The 16034-nt window shown below is 34.9% G+C and overlaps 1 non-coding gene across 1 annotated transcript; it reads left to right on the plus strand.

Moving 5' to 3' along the window:
• The first annotated feature begins 12188 nt into the window (after nucleotides 1-12188).
• Nucleotides 12189-12307, plus strand: LOC120586488 (5S ribosomal RNA). Its single transcript, XR_005648714.1, has one exon. It is a non-coding gene; the product is annotated as a 5S ribosomal RNA (ribosomal RNA).
• The last annotated feature ends 3727 nt before the right edge of the window (nucleotides 12308-16034 follow it).

A 16034-nucleotide genomic window follows, 5' to 3' on the forward strand; every position in this document is an offset into this window, starting at 1 on the left:
CCTTGAAGTCTGTGTATACTGGTGAAAATAATTTCTTTCTCTTAGCAAATTCTGAGAAGTCATGACTTAATGTCGTGTTTGCCGATCCAGTGGAAGGGTTGTGTAACGATGAACAAACGATTTCTTCCTCCTACAAGTGTCTAGAAAATTGCGACATCTTTGTTTGTGTTGCTTCACTTTCTAGAAGTTCGTGTATACTGGGGGAAAAGATTTCTTTCTCCTAGAAAGTTCTGGGAAATCATGACTTAACTTTGCATTTGCCAATCCAGTGGAAGGGTTGTGTAATGATGAAAAAACGATTTCTGCCTCCTAAAAATGTCTAGAAAATTACGACGTAGCTTTGTTCCTGTTTCTTCACTTTCTAGAAATCAGTGATACAGGGGAAAGCAATTTCTTCTTCCTTCCAAGTTCTAGAAAATTACGATTTAGCATTTTCTTTTATTCCTTTCTAGAAGTCAGTGTATACTGGGGAAAGTGATTTCTTCTTCCTTGCAATTTCTAGAAAATCGCGACTTAACTTTGGGTTTGCCAAACCATTGGAAGTCCTTGTATAGAGATGAAAACGATTTCTTCCTCCTGGCAAGTTCTGGAAAGTCATGACTAATTTTTGTGTGTGTATTATCCTCATATAACTCGGTGTATACTAGCAAAAACCATATCTTCCTTCCAGCAAATTACTGGAGAGAAAAACCGACTGAGTTTTGTTTGTGTTTGCAATGCCTGGGGAAGTCGTTGTATACTGGTGAAAAATTATTCTTTTTTTCCTAGAAAGTTCTGGGAAATCATGACATAGGTTTGTTTTTGCCAACCCTTAGGAAGTCGTAGTAAACTAGGGAAAGGGATTTCTTGTTTGAATACTTTTTAAAAATTTTTACTTTTCTCGTTTCATCTTTTGATTACCTTGTGTCACGTCTCAGCTGCCTGCTCTCTGACCTGCCTTCGCCCAGGAACGGATGAGCTCTGCTCCCTCTCAGTACCCCAGTTCTGTATTCTCTCTGGCTGCACTGCGCCTTAACGCTCAGCCTGCAATATCGTATCAGCACTTTCACCTGCAGCACGGAGCCCTGGGGTTCGCAATACCGTTTTTTGCCAGTAGCACTGAGTAGGTGGTTCACCCTCTGAGGCACTGCTCCTGAAGAGGAGCAAAACTTTCCTTGTTAGCAGGATGGCAGGCACTCAGTGCAATCGCTTTTTTGGGGTCTCTTGCTGGGTCCTATTTCTAATGCAGCAGGTTCACAGATGCAGCACTGAGATTTGCACCTAGCTGGCAATGGGTTAATACTTTTCTCTGGGGGCGGGAGGGGATGGGGGTGGTTTTTCTGTCACAGCACTTGTTTGCACCCAGTGGGCCTTTTCTCTGGAGCAGCATCGTTCCAAGCCAATGTTTCTGGGTCCCAATACCACTCATTCCTCTAAGCCCAATAGGTCTTGGAGGCTACTAACTGTCAACCCACAGGTCAGTTGTGCAAGCGGGGATACAGAAGCAAAAAGCTTATTGTTAGAGTGTTATGTTCCCATGGGTGATAGCCAAGCAGTAATTTTTCAGCCAGCACAGCATAGTTTTAAATCAGGACCTGTGATGCCTCTGGCTTTGTCATTTTTCCTCAGGATTGCCTTGGCTAATTGAGGTCTTGTGATGTTCCATATACATTTTAGGATTTTTATGTGTGTGTGTAAAGAATGCCATTGGAATTTTGGAGGGAGACAAGCCATCTGGTTTGTCAGGAAGTTTTTGATTATTGATGCGATCTCCTTACTAGTAATTGGTCTGTTCAGACTTTCTATTTCTTCATGATTCAGTCTTTGTAGGTGTATGTTCCTAAGAATTGATCCATTTCTTCTAGGCTGTCAGGTTTGTTGATGTATAATTGCTCATAGTAGCCTGTTATGATCCTTTGTATTTATGCGATATCAGTTGTGACATCTCTTTCATTTCTGATTTTACTTATTTGAGTCCTGGCCCTTCTTTCTTGGTGGGTCTAGCTAAAGATTTGTTAATTTTGCTTGTCGTTTCATAGATCTTTTCTGTTGTCTTTTAAGTCTTGATTTCATTTATTTCTGCTCTGATCTTTGTTATTTTCTTCTTTCTGCTAACTTTGGGCTTTGTTTTCTTTTCCTAGATTCTTGCGGTGTCAAGTTCGGCTGTCTAAGACTTTTCTTTCTTTCTCCCTCCGTCCCTCCCTTCCTGCCTTCCTTCCTTCCTGTTCTTGTTTCTTGATGTAGGCATTTATAGCTAGGAACATCCATCTTAGAATGGCTTTTGCTGCATCCCATAAGTTTAGGCCTGTTGTATTTCCATTTTTATTTGTCTCAAGGTATTTTTTTAAATCTCCCTTTTGATTTCTCCTTTGACTCACAGGTTGTTCAGTAGCACGTTGTTTAATCTCCATATATTTGCGAATTGTATGGTTTTCTCCTTGTAACTGGTTTCTGGTTTCATCCCACTGTGGTCAGAAAAGATGCTTGACATGATTGCAGTCTTTTAAATTCATTAAGACTTGTTTTGTGGCCTAACGTGTGATCTATTCTGGAGAATGTTCCATGTGCACCTGAGGAGAATGTGTATCCTGTTGTTTTGGGGTGGAATGTGCTGTATATATCTGTGAAGTCCACTGGTCTAGTGTGCCATTTAAGGTCAATGTTCTCTTGTTGCTTTTCCATCTGGTTCATCCATCCATTGATGAAAGTGGGGATTAAGGCCCCCTGCTGTTAATGTGTTGCTGTCTTGTTTCCCCCTTCAGCTCTGTTAATATGTGCTTTACATATTTAGGTGCTCCTATGTTGGGTGCATGAATATTTACAAATGTTATATTCTCTTGCAGGGCTGACTCCTTTATCATTATGTCATGACCCTCTCTGTCTCTTATTACAATTTTTGTCTTAGAGTGTACTTTGTCTGATACAGGCATACCTCATTTCATTACACTTTGCTTTGTTGTGCTTCATGGATATCGCATATTTTTACAATTGAAGACAAGACCCTCCACTGGCAAAAAGATTACAACCTGCTTTATTGCGATATTCACTTTATTGTGGTGTCTGGAAGCAAACCTGCAATCTCTCCAAGGTTTGCCTGTTTAAGTAAAGCTACTCCAGCATTCTTTTGGTTTCCGTTTGCATAGAATATTTTTTCTATCCCTTCACTTCCAGGCTGTGTGTGTCCTTACATCTGTAATGAGTCTCTTGCAGACGGCATGTAGGAAGGTCTTTTTTTTTTTTCCTTTTTATTCACTCAGACACTCTGTGTCTCTGATTGGGGAATTTAGTTACCTTTAAGGTAATTATTGATAGGTGTGTACTTATTGCCATTTTGTTAGTTGTCTCTAGCTGTTTTGAAATTCCTCTGTTCCTTTCTCTTTCTGTCCTCTTTCCTTGAGATTTGGTGATTTTCCGTAGTGGTATGCTGAGGTTCCTTCCTCCTTATCTTTCGTATCTACTGTAGGTTTTTGCCCTGTGATTACCATGAGGCTTACATAAAAACTCATCTTTTTAAACAATCTTTTAAAAGTTGATAGCAATGTAAGTTTGAATGCATTCTAAGGCTCTACCTGTCCACTTGTCCCCCAAGTGTTATGCTTTTTACGTCACAATTTACATCTTCTTATCTTGTGTATTCCTCGACAAATTATTGTAGTTTTTTTTTTACTAGTTTTTCTCTTTGAACCTTCATACTAGTTTTATGTGATTAGCTCACTACCTTTACAACATTATTCTGAATGTTACTACCTAGCTACCTTTATGTGTGAGATTTATGCTTCCATATGTTTTCCCGTTACTAATTAGTGCCCTTTTGTTTCACTGTCAACATTTCTTAGAAGGCCAGTCTAGTGGCGATGATGTCCTTTAGCTTTTTCTTGTCTGGAAAACTCTTTATCTCTCCTTCAATTCGGAACACCATTTTTGCCTGTTTGGCAGTTTTTTTCTATCAGAACTTTGAATATATATTGTGACTCCATAGTGGCCTGCAAAGTTTCTGCTGAAAAATCTGCTGATAATTACGGGGTTCACTTTGTACATAACAAGTTGTTTCCCTCTTGTTGCCTTTTAAACAATTATCCTTATTGTATGCCTACTAAATGTAGCTTTCAAAATCTTTTTGTTAAATTAAATTCTTAACCTTATAATGAGATAAGTTAAATGATAAATATTCAGGGAATATCTACATCCTTTCCAAGTAAGATAAAATACTTAAATATGAGTTACTTAACATAATTTTAGCCACTTTTTAGTTCGTTTTATGGAGGAACTGAAGATATTTGTGTCTGAAGTTAATACTTGTGCCTCACAGAAACTTTTACTATGAGGAAGAATATATATATTTCCACATATTATCAAATATATTTATAAATCACTAATCTACAGAATTCTAGTGTAACACATGCACAATTGCCTACCTATTAGTTTTCACTAGAAATAAAGAATTCTAACAGTTAAGAAATCTAATTAATACAGGTAATTAAAACTACATATAATTTCAGATAAAACTATTATGAAAAGTAGGTAAGGAAAGTAATAAAACTGATTGTTCCAGAATGAAAAAAAGAATAAAAAACATGTGACAAAATCTGAACGTATATAAAAATATTGTAGAAGGTTTGTGGAAAAGAAATTTAGAGAAAGAAATTTTATTTGTAGATAATCCAATCAAGATTGGAATAGATTTATTTAAGCTTTTAAATAATGTGTTTTAATATAAAAGTATAGTGGTGCAAAATTAGATTTTTTTTTCTGTTAAGAGGACAACATTTTGTTGAACTTTCTTCACCTGCTCTTGATAAGAGATTGTAAAGGTGTGTATATTTATATTTTTAACTTGGGTAATATATCTTTAAAGCAAAAATTTTGCATCTTACCAGAATAATTTATTGTGTTTCGAGTTGTCTTTATCAGGTCTTTGATTACTTAAGAAAACCTAGTCTTCTCAATATTAAAAGAGTTAACTTTCATTCACAACTAACTATGTAATCTTTTGTATTTGCCATTTAAATCTCCTATTGTCACGTTGGTTAAATAATTAAATATCATTTCATAATGATCTATGTTTCTATTTAGTCAAATGTTCAAATCTTTTGATGTTTGGACAATTCTCAAAATAAAATTCTAAATGAGAGTTTAAAATCTCAATAAGAGCTCCTGGAAAATCTCTAAGGACTCGTCTCTCACCTTATAAGGAGAGATGTTAAACTAATTATGTTTTTTTTTTGTTTTTGGTATGTTAAATTACGTGAGAATTATTGTCAAATAAGTGATGATTAGCCTTCTTAGGTAAAGAGTTTGTATGAACACATGTTATTAATATGTGTTCTAGAAACTGTATAAAATTCCTAGAAATCTGATATGTCCTTTTATAATCTTATAGGTCATAATTCCAATTTTTAATCTTAAAATGGTTATATGTCATATTAATAACCAAGTTTTCTGGTCAATTCCATTATTATGAACTCTCATCAGATCTTTAACCATGAGTTTTTTAAAGTGTTTTGTCATTTACAGGTATTATTTTACTCTAAAGCTTTTGCAAAAATGGGATACATAGAAAGGACCTTACCATGTACTTTTTTTTTTTTTAATAGAATGCATTTAATAAGGGGTAAAACTACATGTGAATATACCAGAACTATAGCACCACCATGTGGTGAAAGTGTTACATCTTAGATATAAAAAAACAATGTTTCGATCTATCAGCATGAAAATAACCTAAATGTTAGAACTAAAATGTTATTTTCTAGGCATCCTCTTTATCTAACAGTCCTACCTCTTTAATCTCTTTCCTATTTCTTTGCTATTACCAACTGAATTACAGAACTGATTCCAGGCAAGCCACTCAATAATTCTCAGTTCAAAATTTCTAAAATAGTTTGCAATTTCAAATTATAACTTATATATATATATTTTTGAAATTTTTTATATTAGTTTCAAGTATACAGTACATTTACCATGTACTTTTGAACACTGACACTCCTGCCAAATTACAAAGTTTTGAAACCTGGGTGAATTTTTCACATCTGAAGAAGGCTTCACTTGACATCTGGTTCTGTGTAAACACTGGAGACCTCTAAATCAAATTACTAGGAAGAGAACTATCTGACACTGTGGTAGATTGCTTCCTCTCAAAACCTTGACTCAGGAATGTTTTTTGTACTCATTCTTCCCTTTCTGTCCATCTTTTTTCTAATTGTTACTCGTGAAGATTTTTATAATTCTCTTGTCTACCTTTGTCTTTGCCCTGCTTGGTAAGATAATGCCATTGTACAGATATCTCGGGCCACTGCAAACGGGGCTAATTCAGCTTTCAAATGGCTGCTGGATTTGCCACAATGCTGGTGATCCTGTAGTTCTGCCCATCACAAACTTCTCCCCAGTGTCCAATGCCTCAGTTTCTCTGGAACAAACTCAGTTTCCTCTCTGTCATGTCAGACTAACTACCTTTGGGGTTTCACTTCCTTTTTTCTGGTTAACAGCCTCAAACCTGGGGGACCTCACATCCCAGCCCTGTACAGAGAAAGGGACAAAAGGCAAAGGTAAGCAAAATAAAACCTCCTGTGTGGTCTACACACCCTAACATTTTACTGGCCTCCACAGCTCTCACCTTTCTAGTCCCAAGCCACTTGGGACTAGAATTACCAGGAAGCATTCATGATTCAAAATTTGCTTCCTTTGGTTGCTCTCTACTTCCCTGGCTAAGAGTAAGTGCAAATGAGACTAACGCTTGAAGATATTGCAGAATCTACTTCTAAAGCAAAAGCTGCCAAACAGAAATCCCTGGACTTTCTGGCCAAAGTTGTTTTTGATAGTTGGATTGTCCTTGATTGTCTTTTAGCTAGAAAGGAGGTGTTTGTGTTATGGCAAACACCATTTGCTATACTTTGATGAACACTTCTGGAGAAGTTGAGACTCAGCTACATAAGATCACTGAAAAAGCCAGTTGGCTTAAGAAAGTGACTCCTAAAGTGCGGTCTTTCTTTGACTTATTTGATTTTGATTGGTTTGAGTCTAGGGACCATAGCTCTGAAGTACACTCCAGACATTGGTGTGCTATAGTCTCTCAAAAGCTTTTAATGAATGTTCAAAGCCCCTAAGCACCAAGCAAACATTCCATAAGAACAAAATGTTTGAAAAATAACAAAGAATGACTGACTTAAAGAATGAGAACGAGATGTCATGATCTATAAATGACACATGGGCATTCAGCAAAAATTATGAGAACTCCAGAGCAGTAGCTTGTAGTAGCACTCATACCTTACATTTTTTGGTCAAGTCTCTCAGGCTGAGAGTCTGATCAAAAGAAGAGAATTGTTAACAACAAGACAACAGACCCTAAATGGAGTTGCTTATGCTAAGCACTTTGTTCTTGCTCCCATCTACCAGCTGCTCAGAGTTCATTTCTATTTGCTAGATTTGATGTTGCCTGTTTTGAATTGATTTTTGCCCAAATAAACACTTAAAAATTTTAATATGTGTCAGTGTATACTAACACAACCTATCATGATGAATCAGGAAGAAATAGAAAATCCAAACAGACTAATTACTATTAAGAAGATTGAATTGATAATCAGAAATCTCCCAAAGAAGAAAACCCCAGAACCAGATGGCTTCACTGGTGAATTTTACCAAACATTTAAGAGAGAATTAATGCCAGTCCTTCTCAAACTCTTTCAAGACATCGAAAGGGAAGATCACTCCCAAACTCATTTTATGAAACCAACAAGATATTTTTTCTTTTTCTGACAGCAGCCCATTTTTATTTTTCTTCTGAGTACCAGGGTAAGTAGGTCGCATAGGCATGGGCAAAAGCAGACAAATGAGGAGTGATATGGCACTGTTATATCTTGACCCTTGGCATGTTTTTCCTTAATTCTCTGAAAAGTGAAGTCATTACTGAATATAAAAAAAGGGAGAATTGAGGTAGTTGACATAAGTTTATCAAGGTACTGGATTTCTGGCATGGCATTCTTTTCTGTCCAACCTACCTCACCTACCATCTTATCAAAAAAGTAAAGCCGAAACCTAGGGTTGTTGGAGAGTAATTCTAACCTGGTATTGTCCTGTGAGATTTCTATAATTTTGTGGAAAGTTTTATCCGGTATCTATTTCATCAAGATTTAAGTCTACAATAAATAAAATAATGAAACTAAGAATCTATGAGTTGAAAACTAATTTAAAGTCTGCTTGCTCCATAACATAATTTCATCTCCAGAAATTGATTTTAAATATTTTAAAAGTGTATGAAAGCACTCTGTAACTGATAAAGCATTACAAATGTCATATATAATATTTATGACTTAAGACCAGCATTACTCTCATACCAAAGCCAGAAAATGACACTACAAGAAAAGAAAACTAAAGGCCAATATTCTTGGTAAAAATAGATGTAAAAATTCTCAGTAAAATATTAGTAAACTGAATTTAGCACCACATTAAAAGGATTATTCACTATGACCAAATTGGATTTATCCCTGGGATGCAAGGATGATTCAATATATGCAAATTAACAGTTGTGCTACATCACATTAACAGAATAAAAGAAATAAATCATGTGATCATCTTGATAGAGGTAGAGAAAGCATTTGACAACATTCAACATATGTTCATGATAAAAACTCTTAACAAATTAGATATAGAAGAAATGTACTTGAACATAATAAAGACTATATATGACAAGTCCACAGTGAACATCATACTCAATGGTGAAAGGCTGTAAACTTTTTTTCTAAGATCGAGAACAAGATGGATGCCTACTCTCAGCACTCCTATTCAGCATAGAATTGGAAGTCTGAGCCAGAACAATCAGGCAAGAAAGAGAAATAGAAGGTATCCAAATAAGAAAGGAAGAAGTAAAATTATCTCTATTTGCAAATGAGATGATTTTATAGAAAACCTTAAAGACACCACCAAAAAACTGTTAGAACTAATAAATGAATTCAGTAAAGTTGCAGGATACAAAATCAATATATAAAAATTTGTTGTGTTTATATACACTAACAAAGCATTGTCTGAAAAGAAATAAAACAGTCCCATTTATAATAGCATTGAAAACAATAAAATACTTAAGAATGAATTTAACCAAGGAGATGAAAGATTTCTACACTGAAAATTATAAAAATTGATGAAAGAAATTGAAGAAGATGCAAATAAATCCTGTGTTTGTGGCCTGTAAGAATTAATATTGTTAAAATATCTATACTACACAAAGCCATCTATAGATTCAGTAGTGCAATCCTTATTAAAATTGTAATGGAAATTTTTATAAAACTAGAAAATCCTAAAATTTATATGGAAGCTCAGAAGACCCCGAATAGCCAAAGCAATCCTGAGAAAGAAGAACAAGATGGGAAACATCACAATTTCTGATTTCTAGCTATATTATAAAGCTAGAGAAATGAAAATGATATAGTACTGGCATGAAATTAGACACATAGGCCAATGTGACCAAATTTAGAGCCCAGAAATAAACCCTTGCATATGTAGTCAACTAACATTAGACAGGGAATCAAGTATACTCAATGGAGAAAAGAGTCTCTTCAATAAATGGTTCTGGGAGAATTAGATATTTGCATGTAAAAGAATGAAAGTGGACCCCTATCTTATAGTACTCGTAAAAAATTAAATTGAAATGGATCCAAGACCTGAATGTGAGACCTGAAACCACAAAACTCCTAGAAGAAAACAGGAAGAAAGCTCCTTGAGATGGATCTTGGCAATGATTCTGTGGATTTACACCTAAAGCGCAAGCAACAAAATGAAAAATAAACAAGAGAAGTACATCAAACTAAATAGCTTGTGCACAGAAAGAGAAATGGTCAACATAATGAAAACGGCAACCTATGGAATGGGAAAAAATATTTGCGAATTATTTATCTGATAAGTGGTGAATATCTAAAGTATATAAATAATTCACACAACTCAATAGCAACCCCTCCACACAAATAATCCAATTAAAAAATAGAGAAAGGACATGAATAGACATTTTTTCTAAGAAGATATACAAATGACCAATAGGTATGTGAAAAAGTGCTAAACATCACTAATCATCAGGGAAATGCACATCAAACCACAATGAGATATCATTTCATGCCTGTTAAAATAGCAATCATCAAAAAGACAAGAGATGATAAATGCTAATGAGGATGTTGAGAAAAGGGAATCCTTGTGAATTGCTGGTAGGATTTTAAATTGGTACAGCCGCTATAGGAAACAGTATGGAGTCTCCTCAAAAATTAAACGTAAAACTACTCTATATAATCCAGCAATTCCACTTCTGGATATATATTGAAAGGAAACAAAATCACGATGTCAAAGAGATTTCTGCACTCATGTTCACTGCAACATTATTTACAATTGCCAAGACATGGAAACAAGCTAAATGTCCATCAGCAGATGAATGGATAAAGAAAATGTGGTTTATATATACAATGGAATATTATTCCGCCATAAAAAGGAAATCTTGACATTTGCAACAACATGGATGGACCTTAAGGACATTATGCTAAATAAGTCAGACGGAGAAAGACAAATACTCTATGACCTCACTTATATGTGGACTCTAAAACAAACAAACAAACAAACAAAAAACAAAACAAAAAGACTCGTAGAAAAAGAGATCAGAATTGTGGTTACCAGAGGTGGGGGGTGGGGAAATTGGATAATTGAATAAAGGTGGTCAGAAGGTATAAACTTACAGTTATAAAGAATTACCAGGGATGTAATGTACTGCATAGTGGCTATAGTTAAGTATATTTGAAAGTTGCCAAGAGAGTAGATCCTAAAAGTTATTATAAGGGAAAACACATTTTTTTTGTATCTATATGAGATGATGGATATAAATTAAACTTATTGTAGCAATCACTTCACAACATATGTAAGTCAAGTCATTATGCTGTATACCTTAACCTTATACAGTGACTTGTGTCAATTATATCTCAATAAAACTGAAAGGGAGAAAAAAAGCTTTAACACAATTAAATAGGATTGTAGCTCACTGCGAACCAATATTTAATTACCCATTCAACCAGGAAAATACAGAAAGTCATATAGTTGTAAAACAAAACAAAACAAAAACCCGTAGCTTTTGTAATATTGAAAAAACTCAGTTTTTCTGAATCAAAGACCTGATAAAGACAATAAGTAGTACAAGAATATTTTGATAAGACATAGAATCTTTGTTTCCTAGGCAGATGACACAAATCGAAAATTTTTAAGTTTCTTATTAAGAGAAGACTAGTAATTTAAGAAACTTGTTGTTCAGATAGAGGGAAAAGGAAACTTTAGTTTTAAATCAGTACATTATTGAGTTCAGTTAAAAAAAAAAAACCCTTATAAATAAATCTATTTAATTTTAACCATCTTTGACCTCAAAGCCTAAAATTTCTTTTCAACAACCAGAAATTTTCCATATCCATTTAGATTTTGTCTTTTTTTTCCTCCTTCTCGTTATAGAACAATAAGTCATTTTACATTAGGACAAAATTGCTCTTTTTTTCTTTAACAAAAACACATCCTATTTTTCTTGCATACTCCTCTTTAATAAAGATGTCTCATTTTCACCTATACATTGTATCTGTAGTTTTTTTCCTTCACACTTATTATTTCTGCTAGTTTTATTTTTACACATTGATTAAAAATTATAATTTTTAATCAATGTCACTACTAGTGACCTTTTCAGTGAAAGCTAGGAAGCAGGCAATTGTGAACTGTGATATATCAACTTAACAAACTTATGAATGCATACTTATAAACATTAACAATTTTTAGAGACATGCTTTCCATAGTTCAATTTTTTAATGTGGCAAATATGTGTTCACTAATAGAACCAAATATCTTTTGTCTCTCTGTGAAAAATTAAGAAGTCAAAAGTAGATAAACTTATGTTTCACAATAAATGTCTTAGTATATTATCTTATTTGAAAATGACCTAGACTTTCAACGAATATCCATTATTTAACTTAGTATAAACTTTTAATTTATTTACATTTATTTTACTTGTTTTTAGCAATTATGCTTGGATTAGACATTAAACAGCTAACCATCATCTTAAATTCTTTTTCTTGGTGGCAAATTTTGTAACAGCTATAGCAAGAGCAAATTCGTCTAGTAAACCAAGGTAGAAAAAGTTATATGTTTGTATTATATTTAAGGTTGTCAAACTGAAGACACACCTGTAAGATTATGTGAACTTGAAAAAGATCTAAGTCTATGGCCATGCCACCCTGAACAAGCCCTATCCCATCTGATCTCGGAAGCTAAGCAGGGTCGGGCTTGGTTAGTACTTGGATGGGAGACCACCTAGGAAGACCAGGTGCTGTAGACGTAAAAAATAATAAAAAAAATAAGGGATTGTAAGATGACAAGGTCTTTGTAATCTGTGAGGTCACCAAGGGTTGCCTCGCCGAAAAGAAAAAGATCTGAGTACATTTCTGTATTATGTCTGAGTTTAAGACTTATTTAATTTATATTAGCAGTTATTTTTCTTTAAGCCTATTAAATAGAGCTCTTTCAAAAATATCACATGTATATAATATATGTCCACATTTAGATATATAAACACACAGTCACAGAGATATTACAGTTTTCATGTAAAAATTTTAGCCATGTGTCAGGTACAATAATACAAAACTCAAAAGAAAAACTGGATCCAAATTGTGTTTCGGATAGATGGTAAAGTTAAGATTACTGCTCAGATGAGTAAAGCTTTCCATTAAAGCTTTTTCATTTACTGACTATAATGATTTTTTTAGAGAAGCCATTTTGGGTGCCATTTTGTCTTTTAGAAGCTTCAGCATATGGATCAAAGAATACATTTCATTGTCTTAGACAGGTTGGAATTCTCTCTTTTTAATTCACCTTAAGTGAATTATTTTACCTAAGTTAAATCTTCCTCAAGCGGCCACTGCAATTCCAAATTATCCAAAACTTTACATGTGTTTCACAAAGACACAAGGTCCTGGTCCAAGTTTAGGGACAAGTAAAACCCATCTTTGCCTTTAAATTCCCTAAGATGACAAATCTTAGTAATTTTACCGCTGTCCCCAAACCCAAGAAATCATGAATATTCTCTCCTTACAGACAGAAGTGTGACTTACCAAGAAGCTTCAATTAATGTTGCTCAATAAGCTGGAGAGGTCAATATAAAGGGAATAGAACTTGTGTTTGAGAGATTTACCTGAAACTTCATTATCGGTAAAAAAGTAGTGTGTCCAATGAAATCTGTGCGTAGCGGCACCAGGTAACTCACTGGACTCTGGGTTCCTCAGGAGTCTTCTTTGGATCCCATTTCTGATGCCAGTAACTGTATGAAGAAAGTTTAGAGAGTTGTACTTGATATGAATATTTTAGTAAGTTAGAAGCAAACTGTTCGCGAAAATGAAAAATTAAAATGTAAAAGTGATCCGAAGTTCAAAGCATGATGTTACAGGATGGCTTATAAAGTGACAGTGTGGAAGTGGTTTGACCTTTATAATGATTGGTTATTACAATGGGGATTTCCAGAAGGTAAGAGATTAATTGGTAAAAATGATTTTTATATTATTTTGGGAGAAGATAAGATTCTTTTATGAATATCAGAGGCATTTACAGGAAATAACCTAAGTTAAGTATCACTTATATTCACGATATAAGTTAGATTTAGTTTTGTTCACCTGGTTAAATCATTATGTTTGCTTGAGGGATTTTTCAAACCTAGTCTCTATTTTACTGTATTTTAATGCCAAGAAAGAGAAAAGCAGCTTTGACATCCAAGAACTGGGTGGTACTGTATACTACTCCTTAGTGTTGCTAGGAGCTGGCCTGGCACACAGCTAGGCACTGGGGTTTCCAAGTTAGACATGAACAGTTTAATAGAACATCAATATCAGAAAAGCCCCTCCAGTGCCAATGATGGATCAAGACAAAAACAAGATTACCCTGTAATCATATCTGATCAAAGATAAAAGCATGAAAATTACACTACTCAAAATATAACCAAACACTCTCTGTCTAGGCTTTTATCCTTCCAGAGAAGATTTATTGAACAATAGAATTACCCCTGATTCCTCATAGGATCCAATGCAGAGCAAAGCCTACTTCCTTAAATCTTCCACAGGATCAGAAAACAAGCTCATTCTATAATATGTCCAAACCCTCATATTGAGAACTTCATGGATATTAAGAACCATGGCCTAAGTTCACTCTGGTGTAATGATGTAATAAACCAATTTATTCTCTGGCAAATGTATTCCTGGTGGTTTTTGACTAAAGCATACTGACATACTTGAAAATTAATGAAACTGACATACGCCAAGAACATTAGTACTTTAGAAAAATTTTTTTGGTTTTTATAATAAACTTTTATTTCAAGCGAAGGCATAAAAATAAAAGAACACAAAAAGATAAAATACAGGAGTTGCCAGGAATTTGTTTCTATCATTACATTTCCTTCTAAATTTCAAGGGTAATATTTCTTTCGTGAAATGAATTAATCCCAAACTTTTTGTATTACATCTCCTTTAACCTACTAAAAGTGGAAATATACCCACCATCTTTCAGTAAGAATTTCTTCTTCACTATGGAATCATTTCCCTTGAGAAAGAAACATACATTTATAGAACACATTTAAAGAAAAAGATCTAGAAAAATCTCTCGTTTGTCTTCAGCTCCCTCATTTCTCTGTTGCACTGTAAAAGCAATTATGAATTCCAGGATCAAAGCAGATAGGGAGAGAAATGAATTATACCCGGTTAAGATAAAAATCTGTTAGTCTATATTAATTGTGAAAATGGCAATGAAGTAGAAGAGAATAAAAGATTTCCTCTTATAGAAATATTTCAGTGAACAAATGTGAAGTGAGTGGTAGGATTGGAAAGCCATCATTTTGCAACCAACATGTTAAAGAATTATTGGAGAAGAAATTGCCCTTGGGTGCTAAATATGGAGCAGGTTAATAAGAAGCAGAACATTTGCGAGATCTCAACTTGTCTTCCTTTACATTGCTTATTAGTTGTCAGGGGGAAATTCTGACGATGCAGTGAAGACATCAGATGGCACTTGGCTGGAATGACCAAAATTAACCTCAACAGTGAGAAGCACACTGACATCGTGTACTTCCAAAGGTGATTCCTTCAAATTACACAGCATCACATAGGTGGCATTCCAGCCAGAGAGGCATAATCTCTATCTAAGCATGAGGAAACATAAGACAAACCCAAACCAAGGGCTAGTCAATAAAAAAACTGGCCCATATTCTTTAGAATGTCCAGGTCATGACAAAGTGAGGCACTCCACATTACAGGAGACTGAAGAGACAGAATAACAAATGCGACATTTGATTCCCAACTAGGTCATGAGCTGGAGGAGTAAAAATGCTGCAGTGGACGCTGCTGGGAGAGCTGGCAAACTGGGCTATGGAGTTTAGATTATGCATAAGCATTGCATGCAGCTGTACCTGTGCTTCCTTAAGAGCCTTCTTCGTAGGAGACTGAAAATTGGTAAAAGACACTTTATTCAAAATGGAGTCCGGAAGCCATGAAGGAAGAGCTCTGAGTCACGTACCAGTATCACAGGCCTCAATAGGAAGTAGGCAGACCTCTCCCTGCCCCAGCAACAAGGCATTAACCACTGCTTACCGCCAGAGACCCCAGCCTGGAACTCTTGTTCTCCTCTGATAAACTTTTGTTCAAAACAACCCTCCCCAATTTCCTCCCCAAATCTAATCCAAACTTTGTCTCATTGGACTTGCCTATGGTTCTCTACAGTTTGCTTGTCCCCAGATTACAATTTCTCTGCTCTTCCCAAATAAATTCAACTTGCTTTACAATTGGTCAATTATTTGAACATTGACAATATACATCGAAATATTAAGGTATAGGTGGATACACAGTATACATGCAATCCAGTCTCAAATATTGTGTGTGATTGTGTGAGTGAAAGAGTGTGAGAAAGAGAGACAGATATAGATAGACTGACAGACAGAAACACATAGACTGACAGAGACAGAGACAGATGGGCCAATGAAATGTGGCACGTTATGGAGAATTGAGGCATATGGATAAGAAATTGCTGGA

This window comes from Pteropus medius, unplaced genomic scaffold, assembly GCF_902729225.1.
Source record: "Pteropus medius unplaced genomic scaffold, Ma_sr-lr_union100, whole genome shotgun sequence".
In the NCBI taxonomy this organism is placed as follows: Eukaryota; Metazoa; Chordata; class Mammalia; order Chiroptera; family Pteropodidae; genus Pteropus; species Pteropus medius.